Raw genomic sequence first — 8,064 nt, 5'->3', positions numbered from 1 at the left:
TGCCTGACCCAAGCCATGGTATTTTCAATAACCTCTTATGTATGCGAAAGCTGGACAGTGAATAAGGAAGACCATAGGAGAGTTGATGCTTTTGAGTTATGGTGTTAGAAGAGAATATTGAAAGTACCACGGGCTGCCAAAAGAACAGATAGATCTCTGTTGCAAAATGTGTAGTCAGAGTGCTCCTTGGAGGCCAAGATGGCCAAACTTCCTCTCTCATACTTCATACATATTGTCAGGAGGGACAAGTTGCTAGAGAAGGATATCATGTTTGGTAGGGTGGAGGGTCAGAGAAAAAGAGGAAGACCCCTATTGAGATGGATTTGCAATATGGTAGCATCAATGGGCTAAAGCGTGGCAACAATTGCAAGGTTGGCCAAGGATTGGGCAGTATTTTGTTCTGTTGTGCATAGGGTTGCTATGAATCAGTACCAACTCAATGACGTGTAACAACAGCAGGTCGGTTGTACCTTACTCTTCAAACTGAGATCTTTGCCCTTTAACATGTCAAAGAGTTCTTTTACATCAGATTTGCCCAGTACAATACATTATATGGAACCTTCCTGGAGGCTCATGTCCACAGTGAGATGAAAGGAGTTGGGGGCCTCTCGCTGCATTACTCATGGATCAGCACCATGTGCTCTGTGATGTCATGGCCTGTAGTGTACCAGCCCAGGATGAGCTCGTTTGGAGACACTTTCTTGTATAATTCATACCTGTTCTTAGCAAATAGTATGTCAGCAGTCACCTTATCTTCAGACTCACTGTGGGGCACTGTAAAGCAATTGGTAAGTTCCACAGAGTGCTTGTCGACAGTTCCCATAAGTCTAGCAGCACCCTCATTGTGTCTCACATAGCTATCCATGATGAAAGATGAAAGCTAAAATGACCCAGGTGCCACCAGACCACAAGATCACCAGGAAAGGTCCCTGGGTGAGCAGGACCACGTGCCTGGCTGTGCTCTGTCCCGAGGCTGCTGCAGTCAGGTGTGAGGATGAGACAGGAGCTGGAGCTGGTGCTGGGGCTGAGGTTCTGGCTGGGCTGGAGCCTGAGCTGGAGGCTGAATAGCAACTAGAGCTGGGGTTAGCATGGCAAGAGGAACATTCAGCGGTAGAGTGGGTGTGGCCATCTTGTGGAAAGAGAGGTTGTTATGTTTTCAATTCTATTTTTCTACTAAGTTTTTGAAGGCCCTCATAAGTGTGCCTCACAAAGGTGGAGAGATTTTAGCCCAGTCTAAAAGTACCAAAACCCACCTACAGTATTTCTCTAGAATTTTTCTGTAAACAACCAACTAGTAAATATTTTAGACTTTCTGGGTATGGTTAATGTCACAAGTATCCAGATGCTATACAGCTAACACAGATACCTAAATGAGTGAGAATATCTATGTTACAATAAAACTTTATTTTCAGATTCAGGCAGCTGATCAGATTTGTTTTGTCCGCTAGCCAGATTTGCCCTGATATCCTACTTGCTGGTTCTTTCTCTACACAATGTTGTGCAACTGAACTTCACACAAGCATGTTATATGTATGCTGTACAATAAAGTAACCACTAGTCGCATTGACTATTGATCAAGTGAAGAACTGAAATTTCATTAGTTTCAATTTAAATAGCCACAAGTTACCAGCAACTCCTATGTTAAACAGTGATATATTCTATGGTGAATCATTTGATATAGACAAGGGGGTTTTAATAAGTTCATGAGAAAAATTACATTATGTTTTAATTAATTTTTATCATGAATTTTTAGAGTCCTAGTGTGGCGCTGTGCACTAATGCATCAGACTGTAAAGTCGTTTGAACTGCAAGGTCAGCAGTTCAAGCTCACCAGCTGCTCCTTGGAAATCCTATACAGCGTCGCTATGGGTCAGGATCGACCTGATGGCACTTAACAACACAGACATCTAGATTACTAATTCCTAAAAATGCCATTAAGTAAAGAGGATTGGATCCTTGGGTTAACATATACCCAGTAGAGACCATGTTGTTGTTGTTGCTGTCAAACCCATTCCACCTCCTAGAGATCCTATGCACAACAGAATGAAACCCTATCTGTTAATGTGCCATCACAATCTTTCTTATATTTGAACTGATTATTGCTGCCACTGTGTCAATCCATCGCATTGAGTGTCTTCTTGTTTTACTGACCCACTGCTTTACCAGGGACTGACATACTTCTCCAGGGACTGGTCCTTCCTGACAATATATCCAAATTACATGATACAAAGTCCCGCAAATTTCATTTCTACGGAGCATTCTGGCTATACTTCTTCCAAGACAGTTTAATGTTCTGTAAACCCATGGCACTTTCAATAGTCTTCTCTAATAACATAATTCAAATGCATTGATTCTTCTGCGGTCTTTCTTATTCTTGTCTAACTTTCACATGCATATGAAGTTATTGAAAATACCATAGCTTGGATCAGGGGCATCTTAGTCCTCAAAGTGGCATATTTGTTCTTTAACATTGTAAAGTGGTCTTTTACAGAAAATTTGCCTACTACAATGCATTGATTGATGTCTTGATTGCAGCTTCCATGACTATTCATTGTGGATCCAAGCAAAATGAAGTCTTCAAAAACTTTAATTCTTTCTGTTGGTCATGATGTTATTTATCAGACCAGTGGTGAAGATTTTAATTTTTGGTACATTGAGGCACAATCCCATACTGAAGGCTGTAGTCTTTGAACCTCATTAGTAAGTATTTCAAGCTCTCTTCTTTTCCAGCAAGTAAGGTTGTGCTAGCTTCATATCACAAATTGTTAAATAGTCTTCCTCTAATCCTGATGCCTTGTCCTTCTTAATTTACTCCAGTTTTCCAGATTATTTGCTTATCACATAGATTGAATAATTATGAAAGGACACAATCCTGCCACATACTATTCCTGATTTTAAGCCATTCAATATTCCCTTGTTCTTTTCTAAGGAAGGCCTTTTGGTTTATGTACAGTTTACTCATGTGCTCAATTAAGTGTTCTGGAATACACATCCTTTGCAAAGCTATCCATAGTTTGTTATGTTCTGCATACTAGAATGTCTTTGCATAGTCAATGAAACAAAAGTAAATACCTTTATGATATTCTCTGTTTTTAGCCAAGATCGGTCTGGCATCAGTAAAGACATACTTCATTCCAAATCCGCTTCTGAATCTGTCTTGAATTTCGGGCAGCTCCTTATTGATGTACTGCTGAAATCATTTTTTAATCATCTTTAGCAAACTTTTATTTGCCTGTGATATGATTGGTATTGCTCAACGGTTTTCTCATTCTGTTGCATCACCGTTCTTTGGAATGAGCACAAATAAGGATCTCTTCCCTTTGATTACTAGGGAAGATGCCTTCCAAATTTCTTGGCGTAGATGAGTGCTGCATCAGTTTGTTGAAACATTTCAATTTGTATTTTGTAAATTCCTGGAACCTTGTTTTTCAACAATGCCTTTAGTCAGCTTGAACTTTTTTCTCCAATACCATCTATCTTGATGGTTAACCATCAACCAATTCTTTTTGGCACCATGAGTTTGTGTATTCATGATATTTTCTTTTGATGCTTCCAGCACCGTTTAATTTTTCAATGGAATCCTTCAGTATTACAACATAATTCTTGAAATGTTTTTTGGTTCTTTAAGTTAGAGAAATGCTGACTGTGTTTTTCTCTTTTAGTTTCCTAACTCCACGTCATTTGAATACTTTACTATTTCTTCTCTAGATGACCTTTGAAATTTTCTGGTCACTTCTTTTACTTCGTCATTTTCTTCCAGCTGCTTTAGCTTCTCTAAGTTCAAGAGCAAGTTTCAGAGTCTCTTCTGACACCATTTTGATCTTTTCTTTCTTTCCTGTCTTTTTAATGACATTTTGCTTTCTTCATCTATGATGTTCTTGATTTCATCTCACAATTCTTCTGGTCTTTGATCATTTATGTATAATCTCTTCTGCAGATGGTCTCTAAATTCAGGTGGACTATACTTAGAGTAGTATTTTGACTCTCATGGAGCTGTTTTCATTTTCTTCAGCTTCAACCTATGATTGTATATTAGCAATTGATTGGCTGTCCCACAGTCTGCCCCTGGCTTAGTTTTGACTAGTAATTTTCATTGAATATTCATTAGTCTTGCAAAATTATATCATTCAATATCCAGCATCATATCTATTACCAAGGCCATATTTTTAAACTACTAATATTTCCTCTTTCCAAATTTCACATTCCAAATCACCAGTAATTGTCAATGCATCATGATTGCACATTTGATCAACTTCAGACTGAAGGAGTTGGTAGAATTGTTTTCATTTCTTCAATATTGACTTTAGAGGTCAGTGCATAAATCTGAGTAATAGTGGTATTAACTAGACCTCACAGTAGGTATATGGATATTATCCTATCACAGACAGCATGGTACTTCAATATGGACCTTGAAATATTCTTTTTGACAATGAATGTTATGTCATTACTCTTAGTTTTGTCATCCCCAGTATAGTAAATCATACAATGATCTGATTCAAAATGGCCAATCACAGTTTTAGCTCATTAATATCTAGGACACTGATCCTGATGCATGTCATTTTATCTTTGACAACTTTCAGTTTTCCTAGATTCATACACTCTACATTCAGATTAGTTATGCATGTTTGCAGCTGTTTCTTCTCATTTTGCATTGTGTCCCGTTATCAAACAAAGACCCCAATGCTTTGCTCCATCCATATCATTAAAGTCAGCTCTACCAAGAATCCTCTACTTTGAGAAGTCCTAGTGTGGAGCCATAGGATAAGCATTCAACTTCAATGCCAGTTTGAATCTCAAGGCTGTCAGTTCACACTCACCAGGCGCTCCTTGGAAACCCATAGACAGGGTCATTATGAGTCAGAAAGGAGCTCTGGTAACGTAGTGGTTATGAGTCTGGCAGCTAACCTCAAGGTCAGCAGTTCAAAACTACTAGCCACTCTGCAGGAGAAAGATGAGGTTTTCTGCTTCCATAAATATCTACAGCCTTGGAAACCCTGTACAGGATCACTATGAGTTGAAACAGACTCCATGGCACACAACCTCCACCACCATGAATGAGAACTAACTCAACGGCACGTAACAACAGCAGTCGTAATTTGAGTGCCTTTCAACCTAAGGGGCTCATCTTCTGGCATTATATCAGACATTTTCTCAATGTTGTTCATAAGATTTTCAATGACTAAGCTTTCAGAGATCTGATGCTGTGCTGCAGGGATAAGTACTGTACCTGTAACTGAAAGGTTGGCAGTTCAAACCCTATACAGGGTCTCTACGAGTCAAATCCTATTCAACAGCACAAAGCAACAATCTTTCAGAAGTATCCTGTATCTACTACCTAGTCGGTCTTAGATTGGAAGCTCTGAAGAAACCTGTCCACCATAGGTGACCTTGCTAGTACTTAAAATATCAGTGTCATAGCTTCCAGCATCACAGCAACACACAAGTCACCACAGTATAACAAACTGACAGACAAAGTGGAAGAAGGACTTAGGATTTCTCTAAAAAAGGGGGAAGGATATTCAACACAGGATTTGGAAAAAAGGAAGCATTTTGAAGGAAGTTAGCTTTGAAAATAGAAGTGGACGGCATGAAAAGGGTGATATTCTATGAAATCAGCCTTTTAAAGATTCAACTTTTTGTTTATCTCTTTTGATCTTGAGAGCAGTCATATGAAAAATTATTTTAAGCCTTTTTCTTCTTTTGCTGTAATTCCTGTTAGTCAACTCCATTTTTCCAGTAAGCTCTTAAATTCACATCACATCAAATTATGTATAATAGTGTGAAAAAAAAAGGCAAGTAAGTACAATGAAACATAGCCTATTCCACATTTACACCTTTTCTGATAGTCAGATAGTAACAAGCCTCTTCTTGAGGGAGGATTACAGCTGCAGAACACTGGCCAATGAGCAGAGACAAGTATGGAGTTGAAAGCAAATAGAGTAGTCACAGCAAGGAATAGCAGCTTGTTGATGAATGGTGAGGTACTATTGATTTGGATCCCAAAAAATATGTGTTGTAAATAGTAGCCTGTTGTTAGAGTCCTGGTGTGACACTGTAGGATAAACACCTGACTGCTAACCGCAAGGTTGAGAATTCAAACCCACCAGCTACTCCTCAAAAGTCCTATACAGCAATAAAATATTTATTTAAAAAAAAAAATCCTATACAGGATCGCTATGCAATATTTGCTAAATATATATGGTACAGCTTGAGCTTTCCTATGGGGCAGGTTGACTCTTCCTATGGGGCTGCTATGAGTTAAGAAGTTTCAGTGGAACAGACTGAATGACACTTAACAACAACCACAGCCACGTATCTGTGGTCAGGAGCCCTGATGACACATGGTTAGGGTTTAGCAATTGGCTGCTATTTAAAAGGTTAATGGCTGGAAACCACCAGCCCCTACATAGGAGAAATATGTGACAATCTACTTCCATAAAGATTTTTTTTATGGAAAAAAATGATAAAATGTGTGTTATACTTTTGGACACACTGTGCAACCACCAGATGTTATTTTTGTAAGTACTCTTTACCAATATAGTTTTTTAATTTGTTGATGACATCAATTTCAATGTTTATTTCTGTCCGATGGATTTTATGTTAAGCCTTATGTTGGTGTGGACATTTGGTTCCCAGAAGCAGACCCTCACCAGTCTACCCTTGATTTTCTAAAGCATCCCCTGTCATGAAATAGTTCCTTCCCTGCTCTTCAAACTGCTTTCTTCGATGCATGAAGAAATCACCCTTTCCACTCTGGAAACAGTTGTCACCAAGGTAGCCAGTCCTAGGAGGTTCATGGTTCTATGCAGTTTGAGCAACCAGGCCGATGAGGCCTGTGCACAAGAGCCACACACACGCTGCCCCAGTATCAGCTTTCCACACCTGAGCCATTAGAACCTCCCACCTTGTGAATGCTGCAGAACAGGTATGACAGTCACAGGCATAGAGTAAGTAGTCACAGTCCCTCACGCTGATGAGATGGGTCTGACTGGTCACCCAGGGAGGACCGCAAGGCTGGGAGAGCATGTGCCTCTACCCACATTTCCTTACCACATTACATCAGATGGAACCAGCAACAGGAATAAGCAACAGTCCCCACTCACTATAAGACCGGCCTACACTCAGTCCTCCATTCAACCCTCGAGTTGTCTCTGGTGCAATGTACCTGGGTACAGATTTGTTGTTAAGTGCCAGCAAGTCAGTTCTGGTTCATAGCAACCCCGTATAGGGTTTCCTGGGAGCAGCTGGTGAGTTTGAACCACCGACCTTTTGGTTCAATCAGACCTTATGGTCAAGTGCTTATCCTATAGCACCACACCAGAAGGATCAAAAAGCAAAAAGAGAGAAAGGGGAACCTCACTGCTACTAAGAAAGAAGAACTGGGAGTTAAGTGCATTCTTTCTGGTACCTCTACACTGAGAAGCTCTGAGATTCAGGAAAAAATACATAGAGATCTCCAAGCATTTCCTGGCTAATATATGTTAAAAGGCAACAAGAACCTTCCCCTAGAGCTGGCACCTGGAATTTGGACTTCTAGGTGCCGAAAAATGAGAGAAAATAAACTTTTGTTTATTAAAGCCTTCCACTTTTAGCAGTTCTGTTATAGAAGCACAAGCTCACGGAGACACTGAGGTACTCAATCCATGACTACTTGACCATGAGTTCTATCTTCATTATACTACTATGATTGAAAGTAACAGTTTTGGAACTTTTAAATGAGGGAGAATGAGGCCGACATTCACTTCTGAAAATGTCATGATCCATGTGCGGTTGTATGCCTGGGTGTGCTATGCCAGAACTTTTGGACATAATTTTGTCATTTCTGCCTGCTAAATGTGTGTGCACATTATTCATGTGGATACAATATGTGTCAAGCATGTGGTACAGCCTGGGGTTTCCTATGGGGCAGTTTTACTCTTCTGACGGGGTTGCTAAGCAGCTCTGGTAGTATAGTGGTTACAAATCAGGCTGCTAACCTCAGGGTCAGCAGTTCAAAACTACCAGCTGTTCTGTGGGAGAAAGATGAGGCTTTCTGCTCCCATAAAGATTTACAGCCTAGGAAAC

The 8,064-nt window shown here is 39.9% G+C and overlaps 1 pseudogene; it reads right to left on the bottom strand.

The window, feature by feature from the left end:
- Nucleotides 1-548: 548 nt before the first annotated feature.
- LOC102832487 lies at nt 549-7,026 on the bottom strand (annotated as a pseudogene).
- Between the last annotated feature and the right edge of the window lie 1,038 nt (nt 7,027-8,064).

Source organism: Chrysochloris asiatica, unplaced genomic scaffold (assembly GCF_000296735.1).
Source record: "Chrysochloris asiatica unplaced genomic scaffold, ChrAsi1.0 scaffold00044, whole genome shotgun sequence".
NCBI classification, from domain to species: domain Eukaryota; kingdom Metazoa; phylum Chordata; class Mammalia; order Afrosoricida; family Chrysochloridae; genus Chrysochloris; species Chrysochloris asiatica.
Note: the sequence above shows the minus strand (reverse complement) of the source record. Positions and strands in the feature narration are given on the sequence as shown.